The 21,715-nt window shown below is 38.2% G+C and overlaps 1 long non-coding RNA gene across 4 annotated transcripts in view; it reads left to right on the forward strand.

Annotated features, from left to right (window-relative positions):
• The window catches only part of LOC147369845 (uncharacterized), a 460,342-nt gene that overhangs the window by 316,757 nt on the left and 121,870 nt on the right, over positions 1-21,715 (forward strand). For all 4 annotated transcript variants that reach the window (XR_015168590.1, XR_015168594.1, XR_015168591.1 and 1 more), the window contains one exon: positions 16,222-16,324. This is a non-coding gene — a long non-coding RNA (uncharacterized LOC147369845). The remainder of the gene's footprint in view (positions 1-16,221; positions 16,325-21,715) is intronic.

Genomic DNA, 21,715 nt, shown 5'->3' on the forward strand with positions numbered 1-21,715 from the left:
TGATGACTTTTTATGTTTATGAGCAAATCTCAGATCTTGTACATACTTGCTAGTTAATATTTGAGGCTTTTAAACAAAGACTACTTTAAGTATTTGAGGGTTGGACTAAGCATGGTTTCTCTGAAGTGGGAAGAATAAAAGTTTAGATTTAAATAGATTTAGGTTATAATCTTGATAGATATGTGGATTTGGATAATCCTAATATCCCTGAATCTTAGTTTTCAAATTTTAAAGGGATGTGGTGGAATTGATAAAACAATGTACCTAAGGTGCCTTGCTCAGAGAACAAAGCTTATAGCTGCTCAATGATAAAGGGTACTTTCCTTTCCCCTCACTCTTCCTTGTCATGTGTTATTATTTTGGGTACTTTTTCTTGTCTTCAGGCCTCAGTGGGTAACAGCAAAGATGACTTGCAGCATCAAGACTGCCCATTTGTAGACCAACCTAGCACATTCTGCTTTCCACATTTGTGTCAACACCCCATGACCTTGCTTAGTTGGGGATGGAGAGGACTATCTGACCTTGATTAATAGTAGTTATTTCTTCAAGGCAAGATACTGACTTTCTCTGTGAATACCCTCTTGAAACAGATTTTGCTCAAATCACTTTGATGAATGTTTATTGAGTTCCTGCTTCCTGAAGTCAGTCTGCCTGGGCTTACATGCCAGCTCTGCCTCTTACTAAGTCTGTGCCTCGAGCAAGTGATTTGTTTTTTCCACATGTAAAATACCATGATCATGGGTTTCCCAGGTGACACAGTGGTAAAGAATCTTCCTGCCAATGCAGGAGATTCAGGAGACACGGGTTTGATCTCTGGGTCAGGAAGATCCCTGGAGGAGGAAATGGCAACCCATTCCAATGTTCTCGCCAGGAAAGTTCCATGGTCAGAGGAGCCTGGCAAGCTACAGTCCATAGAGTCATACAGAGTCAGACAGGACTGAGTGACTGAGCACACGCACAAAATGCAATGATTATAGTGCCTACCTAAAGAGTGGTTGGGCAGATTTAAAGAATCGAATCTTTTTTCCCATAGCATGTGAAGTCTATGAGTGATGCTCAATAAAAGTTAACACTTAGGCATCTTTATTAAGTACAATATGAGGCTGAGTCAGAATTTTTCTTTACTCCTTAAGTGTTCCCATATAGTAGAGAGGGGGGAGAGACATACTCCTAAATAACCCTATCTTTATGACCTAGATAATCACAATGGTGTGATCACTCACCTAGAGCCTGACATCCTGGAATGTGAAGTCAAGTGGGCCTTAGAAAACATCACTATGAACAAAGCTAGTGGAGATGATGGAATTCCAGTTGAGCTATTTCAAATACTGAAAGATGATGCTGTGAAAGTGCTGCACTCAATGTGTCAGCAAATTTGGAGAACTCAGCAGTGGCCACAGGACTGGAAAAGGTCAGTTTTCATTCCAATCCCAAAGAAACACAATGCCAAAGAATGCTCAAACTACCGCACAATTGTACTCATCTCACACGCTAGTAAAGTAATGCTCAAAATCCTCCAAGCCAGGCTTCAGCAATATGTGAACTGTGAAATTACAGATGTTCAAGCTTGTTTTAGAAAAGGCAGAGGAACTAGAGATCAAATGCCAATATCCGTTGGATCACATAAAGCAAGACAATTCCAGAAAAACATCTATTTCTGCTTTATTGACTATGCCAAAGCCTTTGACTGTGTGGATCACAATAAACTGTGGAAAATTCTGAAAGAGATGGGAATACCAGACCACCTGACCTGCCTCTTGAGAAACCAGTATGCAGGTCAGGAAGCAACAGTTAGAACTGGACATGGAACAACAGACTGGTTCCAAATAGGAAAAGGAGTATGTCAAGGCTGTATATTGTCACCCTGCTTATTTAACTTCTATGCAGAGTACCTCATGAGAAACGCTGGGCTGGAAGAAGCACAAGCTGGAATCAAGATTGCCGGGAGAAATATTAATAACCTCAGATATGCATATGACACCACCCTTATGGCAGAAAGTGAAGAAGCACTACAGAGCCTCTTGATGAAAGTGAAAGAGGATAGTGAAAAAGTTGGCTTAAAGCTCAACATTCAGAAAACGAAGATCATGGCATTCGGTCCCATCACTTCATGGGAAATAGATGGGGAAACAGTGGAAACAGTGAGAAAGTTTATTTTTGGGGGCTTCAAAATCACTGCAGATGCTGATTGCAGCCATGAAATTAAAAGATGCTTACTCTTTGGAAGGAAAGTTATGGCCAACCTAGACAGCATATTAAAAAGCAGAGACATTACTTTGCCAACAAAGATCCATCTAGTCAAGGCTATGGTTTTTCCAGTAGTCATGTATGGATATGAGAGTTGGACTGTAAAGAAAGCTGAGCACAGAAGAATTGGTGCTTTGAACTGTGGTGTTGGAGAAGACTCTTGAGAGTCCCTTGGACTGCAAGGAGATCCAACCAGTCTATTCTAAATGAGATCAGTCCTGGGTGTTCACTGGATGGACTGATGTTGAAACTGAAACTCCAAAACTTTGGCCACCTGATGTGAAGTGCTGATTCATTTGAAAAGACCCTGATGCTGGGAAAGATTGAGGGCAGGAGGAGAAGGGGATGGTAGAGGATGAGATGGTTGCATGGCATCACCGACTCAATGGAGATGAGTTTGGCTGAACTCTAGGAGTTGGTGATGGGCAGGGAGGCCCGGTGTGCTGCGGTTCATGGGGTCATAAACAGTCGGACACGACTGAGCAACAGAACTGAATCTACTGTGTGCTAAATCAAGAAAAAGGGATTCTAAGTATGATAAAGAAAATTTTCATCGGCTTAACCTTATCTAATGATTTCTTTCTGCTGTTGAAGGATGTATATAAAGAGACCTTATTATCTCTCTATTCCATACAGTTTATCTGATAATATGTCATTTTGAATTATGTTATTTTTTGCAAATAAATATTTTTTATCCTCAACAAAATGGTTGGTTCCTTGTTATCAGGAACTAGTAGATGCTTGAACAGTTGTTGGATAGAGTTAATAAAAATCATATTTTAAAAACCTAGACTAAGCTAGATAGTTAATTTATGAGATATTACAGGACCAAGTTGTTTGCAAGGAGACCATTATGCATCTGTAGGTCTACAGATTTTTGTTTTTTGATGCTGAACTATTGAAATAGTAAGTAGTGGTTCTTTCTGAAGAAATAGCAGCAAAGATATTGTTAAATTTTCAGATAGAATTAATTTCTAGGACATTGCTAAGACAATCCTCTTGACATCATGGACAAAATGGCAAGATGAAATTGGATAGTCTCAAATTCATATTCTGAGTCTCTCTACTTCTTATCCATGGAAATTTGGATAAGACACTTAGCTTTTCAGAGTTTCCCAACCTTCATCTATAAAGTGGAGATGTAACAACTAGTCACTTGTTAGGAGAAGTAAATTTGTGTACACAGAACATTTAGCTAGTGTCTAAACTGTAGCAAGTGAACAGTGAATGGAAGTGATAACAGTAATAGTCATTTATTTGCTTGAGACAATGATGTTCATATAATGTCTATTAATTTAGAAATACTTTTCTCTATTTGTTGATGAGACATCTTTTGGTCTTGAAAACAAATAATGTTTGTCCACAGAGGGTAGTTTTCTCTAGTGTAATATTTCTAACTGACTCTGAAAAATTACAGAATAACTGAAACACTCATAGGGGATGATTCCATCTGTTCAATTTTTGGATCAAATAAGGAATAAGCACAGTTTAGGGGAAGAATGTATGGAGCTCAGGGAACCCAGAAATATTTCATCTGACGTCTTATTGTCTGTCTTCTTTTTTATGATTAGACATTAAATTTTGAATTTTTAGAAATTGTTCTTCCCCAGTGCTTTGGCTATTACTAAAATCCTTTTAAAATAGTGTAATCAGAAGTCAAGAACAAAGAATCTGGAGTCATATTTCAGATGTGACCTTTGGCCAGTCATTTAAATTTAATGTGCCTCAGTTTCCTCATCTAGAAAATAAAGACAATAACTGTTCTATTTTTAGAGTTGTTGCTGCTGCTGCTGCTAAGTCACTTCAGTCATGTCCGACTCCGTGCGACCCCATAGATAGTAGCCCATGGGGCTCCCCCATCCCTGGGATTCTCCAGGCAAGAACACTGGAGTGGGTTGCCATTTCCCTCTCCAGTGCATGAAAGTGAGTTGCTGAAGACACTAAATAAAGTAATGGACATAAAGCCCCCAAAATAGCATTTGGTAATGGTTTAGTCGCTAAATCATGTCCAACTCTTGCAACCCCATGGACTGTGTAGCCCGCCAGACTCCTCTGTCATGGAACTTTGCAGGTAAGAATACTGGAGTGCATTGCCATTTCCTTCTCCAGGGGATCTTCCTGACCCAGGAATCGAACCTGGGTCTCCTGCATTGCAGGCTGATTCTTTTCTGACTGAGCTATGAGGGAAGCTCATGCCATATGCATTTTAACTATTATTGGTGCTTTCTGTTCCTGAATGTAATGTTTTCTATCCCTGGATCCACTCATAATATTTTTGTACTGCCTTCACATTTTTTTCTATATCTATAATCGTTCTTTAAATCAAATTAAATTCAGTTTTTAAAAAAAAATATTTATTTATTAGGCTATGCCAGGTTTTAGTTGTTGCAGATGGCATCTTTGATCTTTAGTGCAGCATGCAGGATCTTTTGTTCAGGCTTGCAGCTCTTAGTTGCAGCATGTGGGATATAGTTCTCTAACCAGAGGTTGAACCTAGGACCTCTGCATTGGAGTCTTAGCCACTGGACTGCCAGGGAAGTCCCTAAATTCAATTCTTTCTTGGCTTTATATTAAACATATATATGAAAGAATGGATTTTATGTGCTTTGCATATTTTATAATTATATGTGAAATAAATATATAACCTTATAAGAACAATGTCCTCACATACTGCCAGTATTATGTGTACCACATTTATTTGCAGTTTTGTGCCTTTGCTTGGCAATTCAAGTACACTCAAAACTAAACTCAAAAATATTATGAAAACTAGAAATATATACACACGACTTAGCGACTAAACCACCACCACCATATATGTATACACACATAGAGAGAATATATGAAGTCCTACTAATTATAGCCATTATTACTAAAAGGCAACCTATATTTATATGGTTTATTCAGAAATAATTTTCTCTGTGGATTAATTTGACACTGTTAGTTGTGAGAATATAGAATGTTCATGAAAAACAGTTGATATATACAGAATACATACATACATGTGTGTGTGTGTGTGTATGTTGTTCTAAGGGTTGTAGATTATCTTTTGATATAAAGAGGTATAAAAAGGAAGGAAGCTGTAGTGAGAACTTTTGTTGTTGTTGTTGTAGTCACTAAATTGTGTCCGACTCTTTTATGACTCCATGGACTATAATGTACCAGGCTCCTCTGTCCATGGGATTTTCCAGTCAAGAATATGGGAGTGGGTTGCCATTTCCTTCTCCAGGGGATCTTCCTGACCCGGGGATCAAACCCATGTTTTCTTCATTGGCAGATGGGTCCTTTACCCCTGAGCCACCAGGGAAGCCCAGTGAGGCCTTAAAGAATTGGAAATAGTGAAGAGATTATGGTGTACTTTTCTTTGTAACATTGCATTATTCATATATGGAAAATGGTTAATATTTTCATCTATATCATGAGCTTTAGCAATAATCCTGTAAGCACTCTCAAATGGTGATAATATATAGTTTTATCCTCTTGAATAGTTAGCACTGTGGTGTCCCATCTGACCTTAAGAAAATGCCAAGTAATTCTCTAGAAATAGAACTATAAAATGGTAACCTTGTAGAACCGCAGCTCTCTGTGTAAAGGATCTGCTAATCATTTACATTTCTCAGTAGAAATCAATAGCTAACTATTGTTTAATTGGTGAATGCAATGTGACCTAATCATCTCAAGGAAGTCCTCCTCCTGGAAGGTTTATCCCTTGGGATAATGGAATGAACCTGAGGAATGAAGACCTAATTGCAGAAAGATAATGAGTATGGTTTCATTCGGGCTGAGGAGGAGAGACGGTGGGATAGAGAGCTTCAATCTCTGATTTATCTACTTTATTATTAATTAGAAGAACACATTAATCAAGCATGATGCCAAACTAGGCACAATACAGACTAAACTTATTAGCAGAGTCAGAAAGAGGCAAACTTAAAACTGAAATCTGGTCTCAGGGCTTTCATTTTGAAGCTGACTAGAAATTCCACACGATGCGTACAAAGATTAGACATGCTTTTAAATTCCTTTCTTTCCGTAGTCACTGCTTTCCCCACTATCCTTAGTGTGAACAGAGGTTTACACTTTTATGTCGGATAACAGAAGGCATTGGTTCTCCAAAGTGTCTTTATCTTGCTCATGTTAAAAAACAAAACCAGTTAATAGACAAACAGAAAAAAAAAAGTCTTCTGATATTACAATTTCCTTTTTAGCCAAGTAGGGAAATGCACACAGTTCATCCTGCCACTTAATGGCTATGATATCTTAGGCAAAATTTCATCTCTCTAGGCCTTAGGTTCCTGATAAGGAAATGATGGTATTGCTGCCTGCCTTATATGATGTGTGTGTTGTTTCTAATTCTGGTAAGAACACTTAAGGTGAGATCTACCCTCTTAACAAATTTTAAGTGCACAATATAGTATTATTAACTGGAGGCACAGTGTTGTACAGAAGATCTCCAGAACTTACTTATTTTTCATAATTGAGACTTTATGCCAGTTATTAGCAGCTCCCCATTCCCTCCCTGAGCATCTGCCTCCTACTCTCTGCAACTGAGTTTGACTATTTTAGACAATTCATATATGTGAATTCATGCAGTAGTTGTCCTTCTGTGATCGTCTATTTCACTTAGCATGTCTTCAAAGTTTATCCATGTTGTTGCAGGATGTCCTTTGTTTTTAAGGTTAAATAATATTCCCTTGTGTACCTATACCACATTTTATTTATCCATTCATCCTTCGGTGGACATTTAGGTTGTTTCCACATCTTGGCTATTGTGCATAGTGCTGTAATGAACGTTAGGATATTAGTATTTCTTCAAGATCCTGATTTCAGCTATTTTAAATGTATAGCCAGAAGTGGAATTGCTGGATCATATGGAAGGACAGGGAAGCCTGGCCTGCTGCTGTCCATGGGGTTGCAAAGAGTCTGACACGACTTAGCAGCTGAACAAGAGTAAATCTATTTTGGGATTTTTGAGGAGCCTCCATATAGTTTTCCATGGCAGCTGCACCATTTTGCATTCCTATCAATAGTACACAAGCGTACCTTTTTCTCCATGTTCTCACCAGCATGTTATCTTTTTCATAATAGTCATTGTAACATGTGTGAAGTGATATCTCACTGTGGCTTTGACTTACTTTTCCCTGAGAATTAGTGATGTTGAACACCTTTTCTGTACCTGTAGCCATTTGTATGCCTTTTTTGAATATTTGGGCTTGTCATATATGGCCTTTATTATGTTGAAATAACTCATTCTATACCTTGCTTAGTAGAGAATTTTTATGATGGAAACATGTTGAGTCTGTCAAATGCTTTTTCTGCATCTATTGAAATTATCATATGATTTTTGACCTTCATTTTGTTCATGTGGTGTGTCACATTAATGGATTTATAAATGCTAAGCCACTCTGCAATTCAGGGATAAATCCCATTTGATGATGGTGTATGATTTTTTAAACATGTTGTTGAATTCAATTTTCTAGTATTTTGAGACCCTTTGCCCATACATTCACTGGGGATATTGACCTGGAGGTATCTTTTTATGAAGGGTCTTTGTCTGGTTTTGGTGTCAGGGTAGTGCTGGCTTCAAATAATGAGTTTGGAAATATACCTTCCTATACAAGTTTTTGGAAGAGTTTGAGAAGGATTGGGGTTGATTTTTCTTTAAATATTTGGTAGAATTCATCAGTGAAGCCTTCTGCTGCCGAGCTCTTCCTTGTTGGGAGTTTTTGCTTACTGCTTCAGTCTCCTTGAGGTTTCCCTGGTGGTTCTGACAGTTAAGAATCTGCCTGCAATGCAGGAGACCCAGGATCAGTCCCTGGGTCAGGAAGATCCCCTGGAGAAGTGAATGGCAACCCGCTCCAGTATTCTTGCCTGGAGAATTTCATGGACAGAGGAGCCTGACAGGCTACAGTCCATGGAGTCTAAGAGTTGGATACAACTGAATGACTAACACTTTCACTTTCAGTCTCCCTACTAGTAATCTGTTTAGATTTTCTTGGTAGGTTATATGTTTCTAGGAGTTTATTAATTTCTTTTAAGTTATCTGGTTTGTTGGAGTGTAATTTTTAATGGTGTCCTATGAAGCTTTTTTTTTTTTAATTTCTGTGGCATCAGTTGCAATGTCTTCTTATTTATTTCTGATTTTGTTTAGATTGCCTCTCTTTTTTTCTTAGTCCAGCTAAAGTATTTCATTTTTCAATCTTTTCAAAAATACAATTTTAGTTTTGTTTTTCTACTCTCTATTCCATTTATCTCTATTCTAATCTTTTGTTATTTCTTGCCTTTTGCTAACTTTAGGTCTAGTTTATTCTTTTTCTTTCCTTGAGGTGTAAAGTTTATTTGAGATATTTCTTCTTCTCTCATATAGGTGGTCATTGCTATAAATTTCTCTATTAATACTGCATTTGCTTTATCCTTTAAGTTTCAGTATGCTGTATTGTCTTTTTTTGTTTGTCTCAAGATATTTTTCTATTTTCCCTTTTGATTTCTTCTTTGACCCATTGGTTATTCAAAGTTTGTTGTTTAATATCCACACATTTGTGAATTTTACAGTTTTTCCTCTGCTACTGATATCTAATTTCATTCTATTGTGTTTGGAAAAGATACTTGGAATAATTTATCTTTTTAAATATCAGATTTGTGGCTTAACATGTGATCTATCCTGGGGAAGGTTCTGTGCTCACATAAGAATATATATTTTGCTACTGTAGGATGTAATGTTCTGTACATCTGCTGACACCGAGATGTATGGAAAACCACTCCTCTGTTCTCTGTCTGTTCACAGATTACTTTCTACTCCAAAATGTGTGTGTGTGTGTATGTGTGTTTTAGGGGAGAGGTTCTCACATCAAACAGTTCTGTAACATCAGCTGATTGTCCTATAAATTAACTCAATTCTGATACTATCTACCTAGAGTTAGCATCAGATCTCACAGATTAAGGACTCAGTCCCACCAGCCCACTCCCTTCCCACTTCAGATGACAACTACAAGTCCTAATCGCTATCTGTACATCAGACCACTCAGCTATAAATTTGAGATTCTCACATTCCCTCTTACAGGTTTGATTAATTTGCTAGAGTGGCTCACAGAACCCAGGAAATGGTTTATTTAGTGTATTACTCATTTGTTATAGATGGATGTAACTCAGGAATAGCCAGATGAAAGAGATTCATAGGGCAGGATATGGGGAAAGGAGTTCCCATGATCTCTTCAGGTGTATCACCACCCCAATATCTCCAGGTCTTCACTAATCTAATCCAATGCTATCTGAACCCTACCTTTTGGGGATTTTTTGTGGAAGCTTCATTAAGTAGGCATGACAGATTAATTCATTGGTCAGGTGATTTAGTTCATTTGATTCTCTGTCCAACTCATCCCTTCCCCAGGGAGAAGTTAGGAGTTAGGTGTTTCATTTGCTCTCTCTGTGCTGAGCGAAGGGGAGTGGCTATGATGATTGCCAGCTCAAACCGTCATTGGTGTTCTCATTGTCCCCGGGAGACTTTAGTATGCCATGTTCATCAGTGCTCTGAGAGATGCTAGATTGAACTCAGTCACCTGGGTAGCCCCAAATAAGTTAGAGGATTGAACACACAGTGAACCCTTTCCCAACCTTGGCAGAAACTGGGAACTGGAGTTTTCTGTCCCAATCATATGGTGCTATGCTATGGGTAGGGTTTTGGTAACAGAGTGTCTCAAATTTTCCTGCCAGCATCAGTGTGGCTGATTTCCTGCTTATTTGAGGTATGGGAGCTTCTTAACATCTGGATTTCTTATAAATGAAATCTGTCTCAGAATTTTTCAGTCAGTGTGTTCACTGTGAGAAGGAATGTCCAGGCCTTCCTATTCCACTATCTTGCTGGTGTCACTGCCCTTCACTGGGTGATTTTGGGGAGGAAAGGAGATAAAGGATGAAAAGTGCTTAGCTCTGGGCACTGAACATATCAGTCAATAAATAAATGTTGATAGTGATAATGTAGCAGAGACATTACTTTGCTGACAAAGCTCTGTAGAGCCAAAACTATGGTTTGTCCAGTAGTCACATATGGATGTGACAATTGGATGATAAAGAAAGCTGAATGCTGAAAAACTGATGCTTTTGAACTGTGGTGCTGGAGAAGACTCTTGAGAGTCCCTTGGACTGCAAGGAGATCAAACCAGTGAATCATAAAGGAAATAATTCCTGAATATTCATTGGAAGGACTGATGCTGATGCTGAAGCTCCAATACTTTGGCCACCTGATGTGAAGAATTGACTTATTAGAAAAGATCCTGATGCTGGGAAACATTGAAGGCAGGAGGAGAAGGGGACAACAGAGGATGAGATGGTTGGATGGCATCACTGACTCAATGGACATGATTTTGAACAAGCTCTGGGAGTTGGTGAAGGTCAGGGAAGTCTGGCATGCTACAGTTCATGGGGTCACAAATGTCAGATAAGACTGAGCAACTGAACTGAATGATATTGTTAAAATATTATGATTGCATTTCTGGTCCAGGGTTCAGTTTTAGACTTTCAATAGTGGAAACATGCCCTTAAATTTCTGAGCAGCCAAGAGCAGTTGATAATGCTGTAAGAATGGACAGAGTGACCAAAGGCATTTATATTATAAATTTGCCCATATACACATATCTGGGATCAGTAGCAGGATAATAATATTAGACTACCATGATAATTTGCTAAATATTTATTACAACCTGAATTACCAGAGATTGAAAGGGGAGAGTAAGACAAGTTCCCTTTCTTAGATATGTTTATATTTTGGAGGGGAGACATATAAACAACTAACTGTCATGAAACTGATCGGGTACGTTGGCAACACATGGACTTAATTCTTCTGGGTGGGACAGAGAGCCAGAACCAAAGAGCAGGTGTTTGCCAAGTGGATACATTGAAGAAGGATGTTCTCAGTAGAGCAGCGTCATTATGGCATGAGCTCTGAATGTCTCAAGGTGCGGTGTGTATCTTAGAGATGAGTGTGTGTGTGTGTGCACATCACGTGCTAGAGATGAGGTCAAATTTAGCTGAGAACAGTCTTGAGTTTCCAAGTGATATAATCCAACTTTTGTTTAGAAAGTTAACTCTGACAGAAATAAAGACAATGCATCAGCAAGAGAAGAAATTGGGAGCAGGAGTTGAGGTATTTCAGGTATAAATTAGAGGAAAACTGAAGAGGAGAGAGAAGAAGATTTTGAGCAAACAGGGGGTCATCTGCAAGGTTTTCTGTATAAATGTCAGGGAGTACTGAAAGTAGTCCAGAGGATTAAGAAAGTAAGAATGAGTAATCAGTGAGAATATTCATTTAAGAAGTTTGACAATCAAAGAGGCAGAGACAGGGTTAGTAGACTTGAAAATCAGGCTGAATGGAAAGGAACATTTTCCTAGAGGAGAGACTTAGTTAAAGATAGAAGGAAAGAAATGTGAGGAATTTAGGATGCAAAAGCAAGTAGTAATTGATAAAGAAGCTTCCAGAATAAAACCAATAGCACAGATGTCAGGCGTGTTCTTGGAAGAGATGAGGATTCAGTTTTTCCCTAATAAGTAAAAGAAGCGGAATTAAGATGTTAGTAAGAGTAAACATACTGACCTCTCCTGTTTTTTTTTTTTTTTTCTGATAAATATGTGTGATGAAATTTTGAACTTTGACTGTATAATAAGTCAGTTGGGCTACAAGGCCATACAGATGTGGATAACAAGGATAAATATGTTTTAGAAGTAAGGGAAGGAAACCATGTGGATCATGGCTTGTGTTCCTTTTGTACTGTCAGCAAGAAGCGTCAAGTCATGTGTTAAGTCCAATTTCGATTATTCACGGCTCAGGAGGTAGCATATTTACATGTTCTACCTTTCCATGGCCCTGAATTCCTTTTATGTTTTATTAAAGTTATGAGACTTACCTCCTTTATTATAAGAGCACCTCAACTCACTTTTATAAAGTGGTAGATAAAATGTGAATAAATACTGAAGATATTTCAAAAACAGTTTAGATATGGGAGAGATGGGGCCATATTATTGATTACTTAAAAGTGATAAAAAGTTAGAAGAGACAGAATAGGCCATTGTGTTCAATCCGGACATGCTGAAGTTAAGAAAAGGACTTTAGACCATAACAAGCATCTGCCACAAAGCAGTGGCAGGCTGAGAGAGCACGGTCTGTGGCAGTCACAGATTTGAAGGCTATTGTGTGTCACAATTTGCTTCAGCGATTCAGTAAGTCAAATTCAGAGTCTCCTAAGACTGTTAAACCCTCAGCCCTAATTTGTTCCTCTCTACAGTGAAATTACCCAGAATGCTAAAAGATACAATCCCCTCTTGATATGGTCACGAATTGTCTAAATCCAAAAGCCAACACAACCGACATGAATTTTAGCATTGTCCTTTCTCAGAGAGTGAGCACCAGTATAAATCTCTAGACAAGGGAAGACATGAGAAAATTATTTTGCAGAGTCTCTGATTAAACACAATAAATTAGTTAAGCAGTACCACTGAGATTTGTGCTGGAGAAGCAGAGTTCAGAACTCCAATGAGAACTTGTTGGAGTCCTTAAGAAAGGAATAAATTACATCTGAGAGAAACTTACCCTTCAGCAAAGAAATAAAATAGACTGCAAGTATTTGTTGAGTTATGAGGAGCTATAAATGGGATTTTGTTAGTTCTGAAAATGTAGGAGGAGGGCCTTTATTTTGCAGGAAGGCTCAGGATGGCATTCCAACTAGCTGGAGAGAGTCTGTTAGCTAGACAATAGTGTTCTCCAAGTAGGAGTCCTCCAGGCAAGAGTCTGGCCTGTTTAAAACAGAGGAAACACATCACACTTTGAATACAGTCATATCATATGATTTATTTTTGCTTTCAAACATACCGTCACTGACTTCTGTGGTCATTAAATGAGAATAAACACCCTTTCTTTACCTCCCCCTCTCCGACATCAGCAATTTCAAGGTGATTCTTTGTAGTTCTCTTTAGTCAGGACTCTAATACCACCTCCTACCATCCTCAAGTCCATGCCTTCTTTTCTCATAATAAAGAAATGAGAAGACCTCGCCTTTGCTAACTTTCTACAGGAGCCAAAGTTCCCATTGGGCCATAATCGGTAACCAGAGCTGAAGGCTTAGCAATTAAATTCTCCTTGAAAATATATGAATAAAAGTAGAAATGGTATGGGCTGATTTTTGACTAAACTTCTGCCAGCTCTTGCAATGTTTTATGAAGAAATGCTGGCATATTCAATAAATTTCGGCTGGCTGTTGTCCAGGAGAAATTATCACTAGCCCATTGAAGGATCTCTGGCTGCTCCTTAGGAAAGGGAGGGGAGGAAGAATCATTCTGGTTCATTCTGAGTTGTGCATTATACATTAAATTAAAATATATGTTTCACCCATTTAGCAGTCTGAATAATAAAAGCTGTATACAGCTGCAACAACTCTGCTCTATGCATTTTAATGACTGATTTGTGAATATACTAGAATTATAACTGCTATTCAAATATTTTCCTTTTTTAAGATGTCACAAATCCCTCCCTTTAAAAATGCACAGACAAACACTTTATAATCTTTTAATAATTTGGACTAAAGAGTTTTAAAGCTTAGAATATGTGGAAATTATTTGTTTTAGGACCAGTAAATATAATGGGCTTGTCAATATGGTATTCAAATAACTGTCAAAATATTTGGAGTGTCTCCAGCAAAGGGAACCTAACTCGATTTCTGCATTCAAATGAATTCTAAATAGAAAAAGTGATATACAGTTCAAAAGGAAGCATTAGACTATAAAGCACCTTTCCATTTCTCTAAGGAATTGTGATCTACTGCTCAAATAGACTTTTAAATGGCTGCTGAGTTTTCAGCCTTCTCAGATGTTCATACTTAAATCAGTTTGAACTAGTTAAGTAGAGTCACAATTAGAATTGTAATTTCTTTTCTTTCCGTTTTTAACCAATTGTGAAGAAAGCTAATAAAATTGGGAAATGAACATCTGCAACCTTTAATATGAAAACTGGGTCTTAGAAGGGTGAAATAATGCTTTATCGGCCTCCAGGGGGTATTTTCCTAAGCATAATGCCAGTTTTAATGTAGGCGTTCTGTACTTTTTGTACAATGAAGCATAAACCAGAGGCTTTCTCTAATCAGTTCTAGAAATCAGGAGATTTAGATTCAACTTATGAGAAAACAATGGCATTTGATGACAAAGATAATAATATAATATCTTCAATTTCTCATAGAAACCAAGAAAAATATCTGTTAGCTAAGAAGCCAAAAGTTTAGGATACTTCTGATTGCTGTGAGGAGATTCTCAGTAATTCGGATGTCCATTCTTAGGTAGAAAACATGTCGGTAAGACATGAAATTCTATGGAATCTTTAGCAGAGCATTACAATTGTAGAAGTCATTCCCTTTATGTTTGCTTATTTCAGTCTCAAATAACTTATAGTCTACTAACATTGCTCCCAGGATCTCATTTTACAAAGTATTGTTTCCAAAAAATAAAACAATTTGAAGAATCTTAGAAGCTTAAAAATAATGTTTTATTCCTGATTCTATTTGTGGTTTGTAACACTGATTCAAACTTCTTCCTAAGCAATTTTTGTTAACATGTATAAAGTGGGTGAAGAGTCTGCCTGCAATGCGGGAAACCCTGGTTTGATCCCTGGGTTCAGAAGATCCCCTGGAGAAGGAAATGGCAACTACTCTTGCCTGGAGAATCCCATGGATTGAGAAGCCTGGTAGGCTACAGTCCATGCGGTTGCAGAGAGTCGGACACAACTGAATGACTTCACTTTCACTTTCATAAACTGATCTAAATGTCTATTATGAGAATTAATTTAGGAAATCCCATTTGTAATTGTTACTCTAGAGCAGGGGTCAGCAAACTTCTTCTGTAACAACAACAACAAAAAAAACCAGTGGGCAGTTTGGATTTTGGAGTGAGGATGCTGTCGGTCACACTAGGTGAACCCTGCTGTCCTAATGCCAAGTGAGCCATAGAAAATGTGCAAACGTGTGTGTGTGGCTGGTGGACGTGGCCCTTCTTGGGCTGTTCTAGAACAGTGATTCTCAGTTGGTTTTGGTGTGATGGGAAGGAACTTTGGCAAGTTCATTGGGGAGTAAAGTTCAAGAGAGTCCCTACTGGAAAATTTCATCTTTTTCCTGTAAAGAGTTCACAGGAAAGGACTTCCCCAGTGGTCCAGTGGTTAAGACCCGCTCTTTCTATGCAGGGTTCCATCCCTGGTGGGGGAAGAAAATTTATTTTTTAGCTGAAATAATAATTTTGTGGGGTTTCTAGGTCTTTAAAATTGCAAAAATAAAACAAAGAGGGTCAGAAATCACTTTTAGTATTACTATAACATTAGCATATATCGTCTAGACAAGTGATGTCCAATAGAAGTATCATGAGACATATATGTGAGTTTCAGTTTTTGAGCAACTATGTTAAAAAAGTTAAAAAAAAAACTGAAACAGGTAAAATAAATTTTATAATGTGCTTTATTAAATAAATATATAAAATATTGTTATACTATAATCCATATTAAACATTATTAATAGGGTACTTTACATTATTTTTTGTACAAAAGTCTTTGAAATCTGGTATATATTTTACACTTACAGCATATTTCAACTTGGACTAGTCGTATTTCCGGTGTTCAATGGCCATATGTGGCTAGGAGTACCACACTGGACAGAAAAGGAAAAGACCCTATAATATGTTACTTTTACTCACTGGACTATATTTTGAGAATAAATGGTGTAAAGCATAGGACAGATGAATGTTCTCCTTCTCCTCTACAGCAGTGAGCCTGGCAGCAGCCAAAAAGGTCTTCATAATGCAGCATTTTGGGAAGTTACTGCCAATCAACAGAGATGGCATTTAGAATGAACCTCTCTGCCAGTGTATATAGAGACCATAATTGGAATTCAATCATGCGATTGATGATTTGAAATCTCCTGACTCATTTCACACAGTCATTTTCTTTTATTTGCCAACTAGGGGTCGAAAATCCCAATACCAGGAGAGATCAGAGAGAGAGCAGTGAGAGAATCCAGCTGGAGGACAACCGTGGGTGTGATGGGCCATCTGCAGCAGGCGACAGGTATGTACCTTTCACGATGTATCCACCTTCCAAAAGCTAATCACGCGTCAGCAAAACAGACACATCTGCAAGACTCACCGTCGGACGTCCAGACCTGTTGGTTTGCAGTCTTTGGTACATGCATTAAGTATAAAGACATGTCACTATTTCAAGGGAATTAACACTATTGTTGTTATTAGTACTTGTCTGATCTTTGACAGTTGTGGGGGTCAGGTGATTTGACCCCAGCCTCGCCTCTTCGTCTGCCCTTCTGTCTTATGGGCATATTCTGCTCACTTTGACCAGAGATGCTGTCACAAAGTCCCTTTGCTTGTCATTCCTCTACTCTTCTTTGCCCACCAGGGAAAAAAATGCCCTTCTCTGAAGCCTTCCCAATCTCTCTCTAATGTTCATAGCTGTACAGATGCACAAAGGCAAAATTCAAAAAAAAAAAAAAAACTCTTGAAGCTGAAAGCCTTTAAGAACTCATCTGGTAATAAAATCTTGCCTGATCTGAACTCATTTATTAGCAAACTCTGACATTGCTGGACATGAGTCTCTTTATAGGTCTTTATTTAGCTAACAGTTATGAAAATTCATAGTGCAGAGACATTAGCATTTTGAATATAGGGGCTGGCCTTTGGAATGATTGTGTAAATATATGGTGTTAATACCGTGCTATCCTACTAACATCTGAAAAGTTCTGAAACACATCTGGCTCCAACTGTGCCTTGATTAGCGAGCTTTTATTACTAGTAGTAGGAGTATCAGTAAGTAGTTATTAGGCACAAAATATATTCCAAGTTCCTTATGTATTTTAACTCTTTTATTCTGCACAACAACCCAATTAGGTTAAGTATTATTATTCCCTTCTTTTGTAGATGTAAACAGTAAGGCATTTGTAAAGCCAAGTCACTTGCCCAAGGTCACACAGCTCCTAAGCGGCACCATCAGGCACTGCAGATAATCAAACCCAGGTAGTCTGGCTGAGTCTTTCCTGCTGTGCAGAAGCACCTATCTGAGAGTTTGTTATGGGTTCCCCTCACTTGACATTTACTACGTGAATGCTCTGTCTCCTGAACTAGAATTCCTCCTCCTTAAAAGCAAAGATTGTCTGCCTGATACTACCTACACGGTAAGGGTGTGAACTTAACAGCATTTATAGCAAAGAATGACTAGGTAAAAAGGAGCATTGTGGATTTCAGTAAGATTCTGCAGATGATGGTTCTGCATTTGTTCTGCCTTCCACAAAGCTTATTTCACTTTGCATGACCTGACAGTTATTAAATTCTGCCTCCCTCAGTGAAAATAAGCAGAGGCACAACCATATATGCGATCACCTCAACTACAGTGAAGATGAGTTTGTTTCAGGTACCTACTTATTTAATGCTTATTTTGATCTATGCAGTATGTAAGAGCTGTTTATGTCTTACCATGTAGCACGTATAGTTTCTGGGGCGTCACTATTACTATTCCCATGTTACCGAAGAGAACACCAAGGATGGGAGATGTGTGACTGTGATGCTGGGAAATGGTAAAAGTGTACAAAGTGTAGATGGTTTGAGCTAGGAGCTCATAGTCTTCGTCATCATCCTTCTCTGACTCTGGCTTTCTTCTGAGAGGACTTCCTAAGATATGTCACTTTCTGACTTGAGTCTTCTTTTCTATTCACATTTCTTGCCACTCCATTTACATCAGAGGATTTGGGTTTCTGAATATTCCATCCTCTTACCATAGACGACACTTCTTAATCCTCAGAGCAGTATCATGGGTTTGTACTGTTGGTGTTTCCATTTTACAGATTTGGAAACTGAGGCTCATAGGCTTTAAGTCGTTTACTCAAATTCACATACAGAATTTGTGTGGCTGAACTAGATTAAAGTATAGGCTAACTGATCTAAGGTCTCATACACTGACAGCTCATGGTAACTAGTTTCATGTTATTTCAACACTCTAGGAACAAATGAAAATTATTAAAAACACAAAACAGCAAAGTTATCCATGGAACTTTCTTTAATTGAACTTCCTACGTACTGACTCAATGAAGAAACATGAACCTAATTGAATACTCTTCTCAGATTCACTAGGGGCATATTTTTGCTCTTAGCATGAAATATTTACTGTTTGCCTCTGTTTAGCCTATATATCTCATTTTCAAAGCTAGAGTCTTTTTTTCTGGTTAATCATATTTATCAGTGAAACACAATTTAAGTCACTGAAATAAAGACTAAATGAAATAAGAGGAGAAAAGTGGAATAAAGAAGTTCTGGACAAAAAGTCTTTTGACCACAGATGGATGCCAGATTGGAAATTTTATTTTTCTTCGAAAGTGATTAATCATAGCAATCACCAATAAACAGTAGTACGTATTTCTGTGTTACCTCTTTATGCATTGAAAAAAAAAAGCACCAACTAACCCCTAGTACCAACTTACTCTTTTTAACTATTGGGATATTTTTTAGAAGCATCAATGTAGGTAAAAAAAAAAAAAAGACTTTATGAGCAGTCTGATTGATTGCAAGTTAAAAGAAAAAGCAGGCTTTCCCCCTTCTTTGGGCTTAAGTCCTGTGGGTATATCTCTGAATCTTCAAATAAGTCCCTCCAAGGGAGAAAAACCCATCATTTACAATATGCAACCTCAGTGCCTGGGGACTTCCTGTCACCTCACTTTGGAAATGTTTGGTGAGCTATGCACATCACGAAAATTAGGTAATAAAAACCCACCACCATCCAACCAGGAAAATCTATTACTTACCTCTTCTATTAATAGAGTTAGAGCTTCGATTTCACACTGCAAAAAGCTCAGATTTATTTTGCTTACTTGAATCTCAAAGCTTGAGTGGTCTCCGATTTGGGAAATGTAAATTCTGCTTCCTTTTAAGCTAAATAATAGTTCTATTTATAACACTTGTCATAGCCTTTATACTTTTTTTTGCATATAAAATGCTGCAATACATATACCTACTCTAATGTTTCTAGTAGGGTGAATTTAGCACACTGATTTATCAGAAAATAGGGAAAAAAAGAACCATGCTCACCTTGGGGAGCAGATGTGGAAGTATTGGGGGAACGGATGACCGTTTCACCCACTTGCAAATGAGAGGTGAAAATTCATCTTGTTCACTTGTAAATTCATGCGGAGCTTTTCTTTTCGCTGAGGTGTTTGATTTGATAGAGGAAACGTGCAGAGGATTGAGGATTTTGTTTTAAGGCAATTCCATTTCTCACAATGCCTCCTACCTTCTGTGCATCTATCATTTAGAAAAACGGTGAGTAGAGCTTAAGTAGCTAATAGCCAACTCCAGTTCCCATTTTTATCAGTGAAAGAGTTTTTCTGTTCAAAATGCGAACAGTTAAATGAAAAACTAACCAACCAGCCATTGGGTGGCACTGTCGCTCCACTGAGTTCTTGGTTAGAGAGCATTTCTCTTATCCTAAAAAAGGGAAAGGAAGCACGTTTATGCCTTAAAGAAAGTGGCATTGTTTAAATGGGATAATTGGATTTCCTCTATCTTTGATTCTTTCTATCCACCAAATACCCTTTGACCCAGGAATAACACGTAGGTTTAAACTCAGATAGCAGTATCCGCTGTTTGGTTCATGCTACGTGGGCTTGGCGTGGGAGAAGGATTCTGGTGCCATAGCCAAGCCAATGGGGAGATGGCTACCGGTGATTAACCATGTTTGTTGTGCACACAGAATATTGGACTGTTGATGAAACTTGTCATTCTTGATACTGAACTCTAGATGAGTGCCTGTGATAGAAATAATTCTGTACTACCGTTGGGGCTAGATAGAGAAAATAGGAGTGGAATTTGTTTTTGATTATAAGAGTAATGTCAGGTGGTGTGTTGTGAGTCAGACTATTCTGGCACATCGTTAATCTCGGTAATGTGAACATGACTGGAACTATATGTGTCCTCTCTTCTTGCCTCACCTAATCCAGCCAGGGTTTTAAAGATTATGAGGAAATGGTGTCATTACCATGGGGAGGTTAATGGTTTTTGGATGGTTAGTGCTAGAGGGCAGAGGCCAGAAAAAGATGTCTTCATAATATCAGAAACCTCAAAGCCCAGAGAATATCCTCATTTTAGAGTTTAAAATCCTGTGTTTTTTAACTTGAGATCTATTATGGGTCTTAAGATTTACCATGAAAGAACTGTGACTATGACACATGTGTGAGTCTATGAGTGCATTAAACATTTTCTGACTTCTCTGAAGATCTTACTGTATTCCTCAACATGGGGTATTTACTGAATGGGCTCTGCATTTGTGTTTTCTGGCATGTTGAAAATGATCAGTGTTTATGTGGCTAATGAGCACTTGACCTATGGCTTGTGTGACTAAGGACCTGGATTCTACATTTTTGTATAATTGTAATTAATTTGAACATGAATGTAAATAATCCGACGTGGCTATTAGCTGTTGTATGTGTATGTATGTGTATTGTGTGTCTGTATTGTACGTATATTCCATGTGTCGTGTATTGCTTCGCTAGCGCAGTGGAGTTGAAGCTACTGTAGAAACTATTAACACTGGGGTTTGAATAATATACAGGCTACCAAACCAGATGGCCCTTATATAGGCAGAATAAGGCCCAGTAAGGATAGTTAAGGTTTACTAAGCATTCGTTATATGTATGGCATTGTTCTAAATATTTTACATATTTAGTCTTCCCAGCAACATATGAGGAAAAGGCTTTATCCCCGTTTTGCTGGTGAAAAAATTTATAACAAAGCAAAAAAGCACACGCACACACACATTCCATAAGATATTATGGAAAAACCCAAATGGACTGTTTGGCCAACCCTATGGATGGATTCCCAAGTAGGATATGTTGGCCCACTAATCGTTTGGTTTCTTTTCTAACATACGCTGCTTCAGTGTGTGTTCATTGTTTACTTAGAAAGGTGGTTGAGTTGGCAGTTGGAAGGGGAAAAGAGGGATGGCCATACACAATAGTGCCTAACAAACCTCAACTACTACCTCCCTGGGCATTACCCAGCCCACTCAGCAGGCAGGAGTCCCCTTTGGAAGCAGTGTGGTGGCTGATGTTCCTTGGGAGTGCCGTCTTCTTCTCTTCTAAGTAGCTGATTGAAGTGTTTCTTCTAAGCAAACAGATTGCCTTCCTGGGAGGTTTTCTAGCAAATGTAGTTTCCTCCTGCACCTTCTTACATTTACTGAGTTGTTCTAACATGCTTTACAGATAAGCATCTTGGGTAACTGCCTGTACCTGACTGTGAGAGGAGCCCACAGCTAAGGTGCTATTGTAGCCAAAGGATGGCAAAGCTTTACTCTAGAACACACAGTCAGCCTAGGCTTCTGTGAGGGACAGAATGATGCCTTCCACTTCAATGACGCTCATGTCCTAATCCCTAGAACTCATGAATATGTTACTGTACGTGGTAAGAA

Source organism: Bos grunniens, chromosome 7 (genome assembly GCF_055505025.1).
Source record: "Bos grunniens cultivar Pamir isolate PY7600 chromosome 7, Bosgru_T2T1.0, whole genome shotgun sequence".
NCBI classification, from domain to species: Eukaryota; Metazoa; Chordata; class Mammalia; order Artiodactyla; family Bovidae; genus Bos; species Bos grunniens.